At 40.0% G+C, this 12,830-nt stretch overlaps 1 long non-coding RNA gene across 1 annotated transcript in view; it reads left to right on the forward strand.

Moving 5' to 3' along the window:
• The first annotated feature begins 4,179 nt into the window (after positions 1-4,179).
• The window catches only part of LOC108539348 (uncharacterized), a 30,387-nt gene continuing 21,736 nt past the window's right edge, over positions 4,180-12,830 (forward strand). The window contains exon 1 of the long non-coding RNA XR_001888335.1: positions 4,180-4,364. This is a non-coding gene — a long non-coding RNA (uncharacterized LOC108539348). The remainder of the gene's footprint in view (positions 4,365-12,830) is intronic.

Here is a 12,830-nt window from a genome sequence, read left to right on the forward strand (position 1 = left end):
AATGGGTTCAAAGCCATGGAAAGGGATCACAATATGACTTTCTGTTTCACGGACCAAGGAAAAGGGGCCGACTGCATATGCATCTGGCATTGCAGTTTTACTGCAGTCTTGCCTCACCACAGTGGCAGAAGGGCTGGCTAGCTGAAGGCCCAGGAGCTGTATGTACAGAGCAGCAGATGAAATTGGCTGTGGCTCAGATGCAATTCACAGCCTACAAAACAGCCCACTTCCCTGCGTGGTTTTGTTCAAGATCAGGACTATGCTCAGAAAAAAACCTCCCGTGCATGAGTCAGGCAGCCAAATACAATTGTGGTTAAGACCCTCTGGCAGTGGTTAAGACCCATGACCTCCTAGGTCGTCTCACCACGTTAAGAGTTTCCCATGGCCACCCGGGAGCCCTTCCCCACCACTAAGTCAGCCTCCTTGAAGTTCGCTAGCTTTGCCATTTGTCTGGCACAAAGAGTACCACATTTATAGTTTCTAACTCCAATTCAGTCATTTGTGGCAGCAAACTATATCTTCCATCCAATATCATTTGGAGTTTACAGTATGTTTCATCACTTCAGTCCATGCTACTCTGATACCAGCCATCGCTTTCATAATGCACAATCAGAAGAGTGAGCATGCCTCGGAAAACGGGCCCTGATGGCTTTCAAACAAACCACAGAGCCCAGACCTGCTCCCTGCTATTCCGATCTTGTAGCTCTGAGGTGGGGTCCGGGGATCAAAACAGCATTTCAGGTTATTCTCATGCAGGTCAAAAGACCATACTGTGAAAAGAGTCTGAAATGATATCCTGGCCTTTGGACATATTTTAAACTAAAGACAGAAAATGCAAAAAACACCATAAATTCAATTTCATCAGAAATTCTGATGTGGTCCTGTCACTGGTGGTTTTATCTGCGATATAAATGCTCTGAAGTCTAGCATACATCTTTAGCATCTCAAGCCATTGACAAAAAGTCATAACTATTTTATGCAAATCATGATCCACAAGTGACCAAAGACAGTCAATACCTTATATACGATGGACAGGTGCTAAGAGAAATCAAGCATTGTACCATATCACCTAACCCCACATATTTTCCCATTTGGGTTCACAACCCATCATCTTGAACTTGTACTTTGTTTTAGCAGTGAGACTAACACTGGATTTATGCATCAAGACAATGTACCTTGTGTAATGCAGTGCTTAATTTATAGTTGATTTTAAAGCTGGTGATGCCAAACTTTGAATGAACTACTTTATTTTTCATCATTTCCATTTCAAACTTCCGTTTGAGCCCAAACTTATTTTGCACTTCTACAGATGTTCTCTACGCCTTTTATATACCACTACTATCAAAAGGTTATTTGGAATACAAAATGTAGTATGTCTGCAAAAACTAAAGGAAAAGGGGAAGATGAAGCAAAAGAATAATATAAAGGGAAAAGGAGAAAAGAAGTAGAAAAAGATAAAAAAGGGAGGAACATGTCATCTGACCAGTCCCTTTCCATGCAAAATTTTCTACTGCTCTTTTGTACTCCAGCAGTGCTCAATGACATCTACCACCTTCACCCTTCCCTGCCACTTGCCCTATGACATGAAGTCCGTACTACCTAACGATCTAGCCCATGTGATCCCAAGAGTCTCTCAGAGATTCAGCAAATACTCCAACATACCTGGAGCCCAGGCCTCCACCTCCTTCTTGGAGAGGAGACCACTACAGGTAAGGCAAAGGCTTCTGTTCATGCCTGTGTTGGGCACGTCCCCCTTGTCTCACTGATGCTCCATCCAGCAACAGGGAGTTCACATGCTGCTTAGATCTGGCCACACTCCTGGTTTCTGAAGAGTAATTCAACCTCTCTCCCAGCCGCCCTCACCTGGCACTCAATGAACACTTATAAGCACAACTAAGTGTAGGTACTGTTTTTGATGCTGTGATGTTTAATAAGATTTGGAGCTTACATTACAGTAGGAGGGACAGACATAAAAACGGATAGACAGCCCCACTGAAAGAGATGAGGGAAGATTTCCTTAATCAACAGCATTGAGTCTTGAAGCATGAGCTAGCCAACTGAAGTGGTCAAATCCAGGGTTATATTACAAGACAAAAAAAGAAGCCTGATGAAAGGCATGGAGCTGTGAAATATTTGGGGGTGGGGGGTATACAATCAGTTCAGCATTACAGGAATATAAATTATGAACCTGGAGACTTGGTGCATGAAGCTGAAGACCAGGCAGAGGCCAGAAGGCAGAGGGCTGGAGCTCTCCCTGGGGGTCTTGGATTTAATTTATGAGCAGTGGAAAACTGCCAAGGAGTTTTTTTGTTTAATGTATGCTCTGCCAGATTTGCAATTTGGGAAGCACCTATGGTGGTGGTGTAAATCCTGCATGTAAGGTGGGGTGGGGTAGGTGGCAGGGGAGTGAGATCCAAAGTATCAAGGCCATCTGGAAGCTTCTGCAATACAACAATCCAGAACTGATGAGGGTCGAAATAGGGACAGAAGCGAGCATAAAGAGGAAGAAGTGGATTTGAACAACTCTTTAGAGGCTTAATCAATCGGGCATGCCAGAGAAGAATTCTAGGAAGAGTCCCAGGTTTCTGGCTCATGTGACTCAGCAGTGAGTTTACTGGAAAAGGGAAGGAGGAGGAGAAATTTACTTGGGGATGTGAGGAGTTATTTATGAATTCATTATGAACTCCAAACCCCTTTACACAAGCCAAGCAATGCCTGCAAATTTTGAAGACTTTAAAAATGTTACTGGCAGTGTCATAAAAGAACTATTTTCCCAAAGGGTTTGTTCACTGAAGTTTCATTGTCTGGAATTCAATTTGTACCTTCCTAACTCCATTATTATTGAATGTCCATAAACAGGGAAGGTGTGTTCTGCTTTCAACACTGATTTCATCACTCTGCTCATTTGATGCTAAACAGTAAACCCCCAGCCTTGGCTCCTGTCCACATTTACCCATCAGTGTTCTTGGTGTCAAGGATCTGCTGCTGTGCTGGCCAGTGATTCAGCCAAGCTCTGGGGGCAGACAGGACAAGGGCTCCACATGGTTGTTAAGAGAAAATCTTAAGTATTGTGTCTGTAATATCTTGTTTCATATGTTTAAAGATCAAATATAACAGTTTAAAAATAAATATTAATTCCAGATAATAGTATCCACAAATATTTATTTTCTGTATTTTTTTTAATCCTCAGATTTAATTTTTACAAGACCAGCTCATAAATATCGTCCATCTCCTTATTCCCACCAATCATCCTGCCCTTCTTCCCAAACACAAAGCCCAGGGAGCTTTCTTCTTTCTTTGATAACTATGAATTTGTTGCTTAAGGAAAGGAAAGAATGCAAAAAAAAAAACTAGTAAGTTAAGAGAATACATCTTTTCCAAATTGTTCCAATTAAAGTTCTTATTGAGATATTGCAGCATTACTAGAAATATGTGTGCATATAAATTCGTAGGTAATATATGTTGTATATAATATATTATACGCTGGATGCAGTGGCCTATATCTGTAATCCCAGTGCTTTGGGAGGCCAAGACAGGAGGATCTCTTGAGGCCAGGAGTTTGAGACCACCCTGTGCAATATAGGGAGACCCTGTCTCTATGAAAAAAATAAAATTAGCTGAGTGTGGTGGTGCATACCTGTAGTCCTAGTGACTGGGGAGGCTGAAGCAGGAGGATTGCTTGAGCCCAGGAGTTGGAGGCTGCAGAGAGCTACAATCGAGCCGCTGCAGTCCAGCCTGGGTGGCAGAGCAGGACCCTGTCTCTAAAAAGAAATAATAACAATAATAAAATATATATAATATGTTATATATAATACATACATATTTATATACATATATATATTTAAATTTGAGTTAACTTACCGCTCTCAATAGATGTTCACTCCCCAAGAAAACTTACAGAGTTTAAGATATCAGTTCAAACTTCTTGGTACAATCTTTTAAAAGAACGATTGATCTAAAATATCCTTCAAAAGTTTGTCTAATGCCCCATTTCAGCTCCCTGAGAAGCATGGAAATTGCATGCAGGACATTTATTAGGCAGTGCTTTCAAGATCAGTGACTGGAGGGGAGGGAGGAAACCAGCATTGGGAAGAGGAAGGAGTTGGGTCACAATGCAGGGACGACAATGGCTTCAGCTACTCCTACTGACTCTTCAGAGTTGTTCCTGTTAAGGCTGAAGGGACCAGGCCTTTATACCGCTGCATCAACCAGACACCCTAGTCATTAGACGCAAGCTGCCTTGGGGATAGGAAAGCGACCTTGGGTAAAGAGTCAGCAAGTTGAGCAAGCGTCTGCAGCCAAGGGCAAGTCCCAGAGAGAGACTCAGCTGGGTGCTGTCCACAGCCAACACTCCTACAGCTGGGGTAATTAGTCCTTCCGTAATAACTCTATAATAACATCACAACAGAGGGCTTCTGATAAGCACACCACACTACACTTAAGTTCTAAGAAAGTCAGCAAAACTGGCATTAATTACATCTTAATTAATGTAAGCATGGTGACCTTAAGCAAGTGACTTAATACTATGGGGTTCATTTCCCTTATGTATCACATGAGGCAGGATAGATCTTTCTCAGGTTTCTTCAACCCTAAAGGTCTAGATACAGCCAAATTTCTCATACTGTAGAGATGTGCTTTTATCATCTCTATTTATACTTTCTATGCATATTTGGGGCTCTTTGAATAAACAACACATGCCATACATTTATGCTTACTTTATATGACCTGAATTAGTGGAGCCACTTGGAATGTCTGGGCATTCGAAGGAAGATTTATAGAAAGATATTTCTTTGTTTTAATGACATATTATTTACCATACCTTCAATTTATTTAATTCTAAGACAATTGGTAGGAATATGCAGGTCTTCCATTGTAGTGTTATTCTCATTAGAAAATAGGATTTTAAAAAATCTTTTTGAGGACACAGTCTCCATGAACATGTTGAGGGGAAAAAGCCAGGACTTCTGGTAGTACATCACCAGAATGTACTACCAGAACTGTACTGTGTCTGGTAGACACAGCCAGAATAACAATGAGAATAACAATGATATAATGCTCTTTATCAGTACAGTAAGAACTAAAGGAACATCCAGAGGAAATGCAGGCTACTTCAGGAAATAGGCTGCTAAGATCATCTAACATCTCACAAAACAAACAAAGGCTTTTGGATTTGTTAGATATGTCCAAGGCTTCCACTAATCAGAACCGTCAACAGCAGAGAAGGAGAAATAGGAGGATTCTGAACATGTTAGAACTCTGGGTAGCAAATGAAATTGGCAAAGCAATAGTGATGTTGAGTTTTCTGGAGTTGGTGTCAGTGCCTAGATTCTGTTCACCTTAACTCAAAGGGAATGTTTTCTCTTTTCACTCCCTCTTATCAAAATGTATCTCTATATTGTCATATATTTTTAATGGCCATATTCAGGGACATACAGGAGATAGGTTGAGAACAAATTGCACTACACACTAAGGTGCTCCGCCTTCTTCCTAGTGACCACTAGCCTTGGAGGAGATGTAGAGGCGAAGGCTTGCAATACAGACAAATACCTCACTGTGGTACTGAGCGTAGGCCATGCTTGGTCCCTAAGTGATTCAAGCCACCTACTCATATCCAAGAAACATTTCCAGAGATGAGAAAAAATGGCTCATTTCAATTGCCTGACTGACGGCATGGATGCAGTAAAAAGAGAACACTTTTGCACTACTGGTGGGAATGTAAGCTAGTACAACTGTTATGGAAAACAGTGTGGAGATTCCTTAAAGAACCAAAAGTAGATCTACTATTTGATGCAGCAATCCCACTATTGGCTATCTACCCAGAGGAAAAGAAATCATTATATGAAAAAGATACTTGCACATGCATGTTTCTAGCAGCACAATTTGCAAATGCAAAACCACAGAACCAGCCCAAATGCCCATTAATCAATGAGTTGATAAAGAAAATGTGGTATATGTGTATGTATATATACATATATATATATGTTTGTGTGTGTGTATATACACCATGAAATACTACTCAGCCATAAAAAGGAATAAAATAATGGCATTCACAGCAACCTGATGGAATTGGAGACTATTATTCAAAGTGAAGTAACTCAGGAAGGAAAACCAAACGTTGTATGTTCTCACTCATAAGAGGAAGCTAAGCTATGAGGACACGAAGGCATAAGAATGATACAGTGGACTTTGGGGACTCAGGGGAAAGGGTGAGAAGAGGGTGAGGGATAAAAATGACATATTGGGTACAGTGTATACTGTTCAGATGATGGATGCACCAAAATCTCAGAAATCATCACTAAAGAAGTTATTCACATAACCAAACACCAGTTGCTCCCTAAAAACCTATTGAAATATAAAATAAATTTAAAAAAAATAAATAAATGGTCCAACTGAGTCACTGGCCTGGGGAGTCTGCATAACACATGATACACCCTGCAGCACTACACTGCGGAGAAAAATATTGCCATCTTCTTTCAGGGAGGATTTTTAAAAACGACACTGTGGGCCAGGCACGGTGGCTCACGCCTGTTATCCCAGCACTTTGGGAGGCTAAAGTGGGTGGATCACCTGAGGTCAGGACTTTGAGACCAGCCTGGCCAACATGGTGAGACCCCGTCTCTACTAAAAATACAAAAATTAGCCAGGCGTGGTGGTAGGCACCTGTAATCTCAGCTACTCAGGAGGCTGAGGCAGGAGAATTGCTAGAACTAGGGAGGCGAAGGTTGCAGTGAGCCAAGATGGCGCCATTGCACTCCAGCCTGGGTGACAACAGCAAGACTCATCTTAAAAAAAAAAAAAAAGACACTGTGAAGTGGAGTGTGGACATATCTCATGATGACTTGGCTTATTGAATGAAAAATTTAACAAAGCAAGCAATCATCCAGGAAAGATGGAGAATGTGAGTTACCTATGAGATGGAAATGGCTCCTCTGCATTTGGAAGCCCATCCTCTCTTTTTGGCAAAGGTCAGGAAAGCCTTTCTGCTGGGAAATAACAAGCAAAAGATGTAGCAACACTAAGTCACAGTGAGCCCACCAAGGGCCCCAGGTGGGTGGAGGGGTCTGAGCAGGTGTGCTGGGCTGAGCTGCCAGCCTCGCCAGGCCTTGAGCTGGATGTTCCTCCACAGGCCCTTTCCCCGCCTTCAGGAGGGAGCCTGGCCAGGTGCAGTGGCTCACACCTATAATCCCAGGCCTTTGGGAGGCTGAGACAAGAGAACTGCTATACCCCAGGAGTTTGAGACCAGCCTGGGCAACATGGTGAGATCCTATCTCTACAAAAAGAAAAGTAGCGGGGAGGGTCTGAGGTGAAAACAACTCTGAATTCTATGGCAGGTGTGCCCAATACAAGAATTAAGAAATATGTTTAATGGCATGCTATAAAAAATGCCACCTCACGCCCATTAAGATGACTGCTATTAAAAACAATAATAACAGTGTAAGCAAGGATGTGGAGAAGTTGGAACCCTTAGGCACTGATGGAATGTAACCAGTGTGGGCACTGTGGAAACAGTATGGTAAGTTCCTCCAAAAATTGAAAATGGAATTGTCACCTGTCTAGAAATTCCCCTTCTGGGTATATAACCCAAAAGAATTGAAGGCAGGAACCCGAACAGATATTAGTACACCCATGTTCACAGCAGCATTATTCACAAAAGTCAAAAGGTGGAATCTACCCAAGTGTACATCAATGGGTGAATGGATGAACAAAAAGTGGTATATACACTGCAATCTTACTCAGCTTTTAAAAGGAAAAACTTCACGCATTCTACAACATGGACGAACCTGGAGGACATTACACTTAGGGATATAAGCCAGACACAAAAAAACAATACAGTGTTATTCCACTTATAGGAAGTACCTAGTGTAGTCAAATTCTTAGCGACACAGAGTGGAAGGGTGTTGACCAGCAGCTGATGAAGGGGAGAATGGACAGTTGTTTAATGAGTATAGAAATTCAGTGTGACAAAATGAAAAGGGTTCTGGAGATAGGCTTCACAGCAATGGGAATGTACTTAACACTAAACTGCACACTTCAACTTGGTTAAAATGGTAAATTTTATGTGTTATGTGTGTATTTGACTGTAAATCCCATGAAGTAATGATTTAAAAATCATTACTTCATGGGAAAAATTGCCAACTGGTGCAGAGCTGAATGAGTCTTGCCACTCCTAACTACTGGCTGGAGTCTGTGGTTAGAATCAGTACCACATGGGGTTCCCTGGAAAACTTGTACAAATCAGGAGGAACCCTGGGGAGCCCGTACCAGTCTGAGCAAGGCAGGATCGCCCAGTGATGAAGATAGTAGCTGATCAAGTTAGACAGCAGGGGTGATCCCAGCTCCAACATCCTGCTATGTTGCCCTGAGCAAATTACTCAGTTAGAGCTGAATTCTAATTGTGAAATGAGGTAATAACAGCTATTCCATGTAGGACTGCTGTGAGGATTAACTAAAGACAAAGCACGAAGTGAAGAACAATGTAGAACGTGTTACTATTTGTGCCATGAAGCAGGGGGAAAAGATATATTCTCTCTAGATGTATATATGTATATATATTCATATTGTCTTGTTTATGTGTAAAACATCCCTGGGAGATTATACAGGAAATGAAAAGCAGTCATTATTTATTTCTCTGGGAGATGGTAACTCAGTAGATGGAAGGAAGGAAATTTTTACTAAATATCTCTTATAATTTTTAAACTTTAAGCCATACAGATATAGTACTTATTCAAAATTAACTACAATGTCAAAAGACAAGATATATAGAGTACACATCATTCAATGTATATTAATTATTACAATGATAATTATCATGAGAACCATTATCCTTACACCTAAGTTTCTGAGCCAGATAGCACTCCTAGGTTTGTGTTTTGTTTTGTTTTGTTTTAATTTTAGATTCCGGGGGCACATGCGTTTGTTACATGGGTATTACCTGTGTAATGATGGGGGTTGGGTTCTTAGTGTACCCATCACCCCAGTATTGAACATTGTACCCAGTAGGTAATTTTTCAACCCTTACCTTCCTCCCACTCTACCCTCCTTGGAGTCCTCAGAGTCTACTTTCCCCACCTTTATGTTCATGTGCACCCCCTATTTAGTTCCCACTTGTAAGTGAAAACATATGATATGTGATTTTCTGCTTCTGTATTAGTTCACCAGGATAATGGCCTCCGGCTCCATCCATATTGCCGCAAAGGACATGATTTCATTCTTTTTTGTGGTTGTGTAGTATTCCATGGTATACACATATATATATACACACACACACAACATATTTTTTTTTATCCAACCAACTGTTGGACACTTAGATTGGTTTCATGGTTTTGCTATTGTAAACATCAGTACTGTGTGGAATACCTGTTATCACCTCATTTTACAACTAGAATTCAGCTCTAGCTGAGTAATTTACTTAGGAAAACAAAACAGGATGGTGGAGCTGGGATCGCCCCCACTGTCTAACTTGGTCAGCTATGATCTTCATCCCTAGGCTATCCTGCCTACCTTAGGCTGGTAAGAACTCCCTGGGTTCCTGCTGATTTGCATTTGCACAGGTTCTCTGAGTGTATCTAGCAAAAAGTCAAACCCCTGGGAGGAACCCTGGAATCTTTTCAGAATCTGTAAGAGTCTCCATGGCTTGTCCAGAACTCCCAAGACATCATCTACATCTAATATTCTATAATGCTACTCCCGTTACTCTCAAAGATAAAATCTAAGCAAGACAATACTGATGCCAACCAAACAAGAACACAAACTCAGGACACATAGACAAGGGGAAAGACGGGGATTGGGAAAGCAGGAAGGAGGAAAGAGAAGGGGACAAGGTGAAGGGAACAGATAGGAAATCGTCTGTAAATGTATACTTGGGTATAACCCATTTTCCACTTTGGCTCACCTAACTCCACTCAACAGTCCCTTCCACCACACTGCTTCTGGTTAAACATTTGTGCTATACAATTTCAGTAGCAAATAGCCTGGACCCCTAAAGATTAACATTAAACAGCTTCATCAAACAAACCGAATCACATGATGCCAGGTCCTGGAGACAGAATATCCCTGCAGAAGCAGGTCTATTCTGCTTTCCCAGCTGTCTGACCCCACCAAAGCAAAAAAAAAAAAAAGCAGGCTCCCCATCTAGATCTACTAGTGGTGACATACTAGACTGTCCTCTGGGGTGAGCCAGCCCTGTCTGCAAAACCCCACATGCTCTTCAGAGAACATAACCACCTGACTAATGGCACCCTTTCCACGGCTTTGATTTGCAGATCTTGCCAGCATCCATTATCTGGTCTCCATGTCACTGCCAGCACAAAAAGACGCAAAAGTTACTGAACAGCATCACGGTCACAGCTCTAAGGGTGACATGAGCCAGACAGCTGCTTATGGCATATTCTCCTATACTACACAGACTGCCCTGTTGGGCAGTAAGTTATTTAAGCTAATCTGCATTTTTATATCTTACCCTGTGCAGAACTATTGGTTCCACTTGGGTGCACAGGAATATAGAGAAAGAAAAAACATTGTGATGTTAGTATTGGGAGCATTCAGAGCCTCAAAGATTGATCAATAGAGACACTATATTGGATGCAAAATTCTTCCCTCACAGCCAAGTTGTCACTCATGATGTTTTTCAGTCCATATACTGTGCTAACCTATTATTAATTCTCAAAGATTTATTTAATTACGGAGGATCAAGTCTTTCAAAAAATAATTAATTACAAAAGCTACTTAATATTCAGAGGTGTCACACAAGCAGATAACTGGCATTCTCTGTTGGTAGTTTAATTAGACAAGAAGATGCAAAAAGCTGTCACTTGAGGGTGGGGGCTGCAGGGGAGGGAAGTCCTGGTAAGCACTACCAGTTGGCCATCTGTACCAAACACAAGAGCCCCACTCTTCAGCTGGCCTCCCTGAGAACAAGCCCCACCACATTTCCCATCTCATCCACTGGTAACTCCTTTCTGCAGCGCATAGCTGGAAGGCAGAAGATATTCATGAACTGGAATTTCAAATTTGATGTTTCGTGGATGTGGAAGGTTGGGAAAAACAATTAATCACTTGGTACCTCAGTTTCTCCATCAGAAAAATACAATTCATAAATGTCATCCATCCATCTGCCTCCCAGAGCAACAGCTGCTGAACATTTTCTTTACAAATGGCCCGGAACATGCCAAGTAACAAAACAGGCCCCATGTTACACGCTTTGATATAAATATGCTGGCAAGAAATAGAAAATCTTCTTAATTTTACCATGCAATTGATTCTTGATTATTTCAGAGTTGATTTTTCAAGTTGTAGCTTTTCTGTGCCATTCCCCCACCCCTATTTTTAAAAATCATCCTTGACAATCTGTTCTCTAGATAATTCTCTTTCCTTTAGTATCTTAACAAGACAATAAGTAATAATAATAGCAACAATCACTACCACAGTTCATTGTATATTCATATTTAGTCCTTAAAACTCACTGAGACCGGTATTATTATCATTTTATTTCTATTTTCCAGATGAAGAAACTTAAATTTAGAGAGCATAGGTGAGTTAATCAATGCCTCAACATTAAGTAGCAAAATTGGGATTAAAATTCAGGTCACTTTAAAATAATTCAGATCACTTTGATTCCAAATCCCATAAATCCCAAAAGATAACTTTTACCATTCTGCCATAGAAGAGGAAAATAGATATCCAAGCGCGCGCGCGCGCACACACACACACACACACACACACACACACACACACAATGGTCAGGATTTCTGCTGCTTAGCAATTATTATAAAATATGGGAACAATAGAAACGACTAAAATAAAATGTAAATGCAATGAGGTGTCTTGGCTTGGCTCCTGGAACAGGAAAAAAACACATTAGTAGGAAAACTGATGAAATCTGAATAAACCCTAAGTCAGGTTTTTTTTTAAATTAATTCTAAGGAACTCTTGCCATCCCAAAACTGTAAATACTATTTCCATCAGTAAGGTTAAAAGTTGATAATTGCTTAGTCTATTAGCATTGTTTTGAGTATTTAATGTAATGTCAAACCCATAAACCTTTTCCTGAGAGTCTTGTTAGGAAAAAAAAAAAACATTAATTTTGTATTTTCATGAGTTTTTTAACCTAAATAGCACAGACAGGTTGATGAAGTGACAAAAAAAACAACTAGTACATTGAAAAGGGTTTAGATTTAAGAAAAGAAATAAAAATATTAATATATTGATACTGGTTTCATTTATCAAGTATAGGATCTCTAATTCCCTTCTTTAAATAAGTTAGTTTTATGTATTACATAGGTTTAGTTCATACATTATTGAATCAATTTGTTTTGAGTAAAATTAGATTTTGTTAGTAATTTTTAGTGAGCAATTAATTTCCAGAAAAAACATATTAAAACAACATAGGTTTAAAAATACATAAATTTTCACATGAATAAAAAGACAAAGAAAATAAAATACATTCATATAAAACTACAGAGCCATTGAAAATTTATAATTTAATTTAAAATTTTCTGGTACATCTGTAAGCTTTTTTTTATTTATTTTATTGTATTTCTCACTGGCATACAGAATTTTGATGTAGCTATATACTACAGAATTTTATGTGATTTCCAGTTTCACTGTATTCTTGACTAAGCATTTTCAATTGTAACAATGGACTTAAATCTAAATGAATTGTAAGGCAAAAGTTAGAACTACATAATGTCTCAGAATACTGAAATAACATCAACCCAAATATTAATAACTTTTCCTCACAAACCCTGCCAAAGTGTTGCATTAACAAAACAAAAAGTGAGGAACTGGCTTCAGATGAACACGTTCATATAACATACCAGAAAAAACAACAA

The sequence above is a fragment of the Rhinopithecus bieti genome, unplaced genomic scaffold (genome assembly GCF_001698545.2).
Source record: "Rhinopithecus bieti isolate Rb0 unplaced genomic scaffold, ASM169854v2 scaffold_521, whole genome shotgun sequence".
Lineage (NCBI taxonomy): Eukaryota > Metazoa > Chordata > Mammalia > Primates > Cercopithecidae > Rhinopithecus > Rhinopithecus bieti.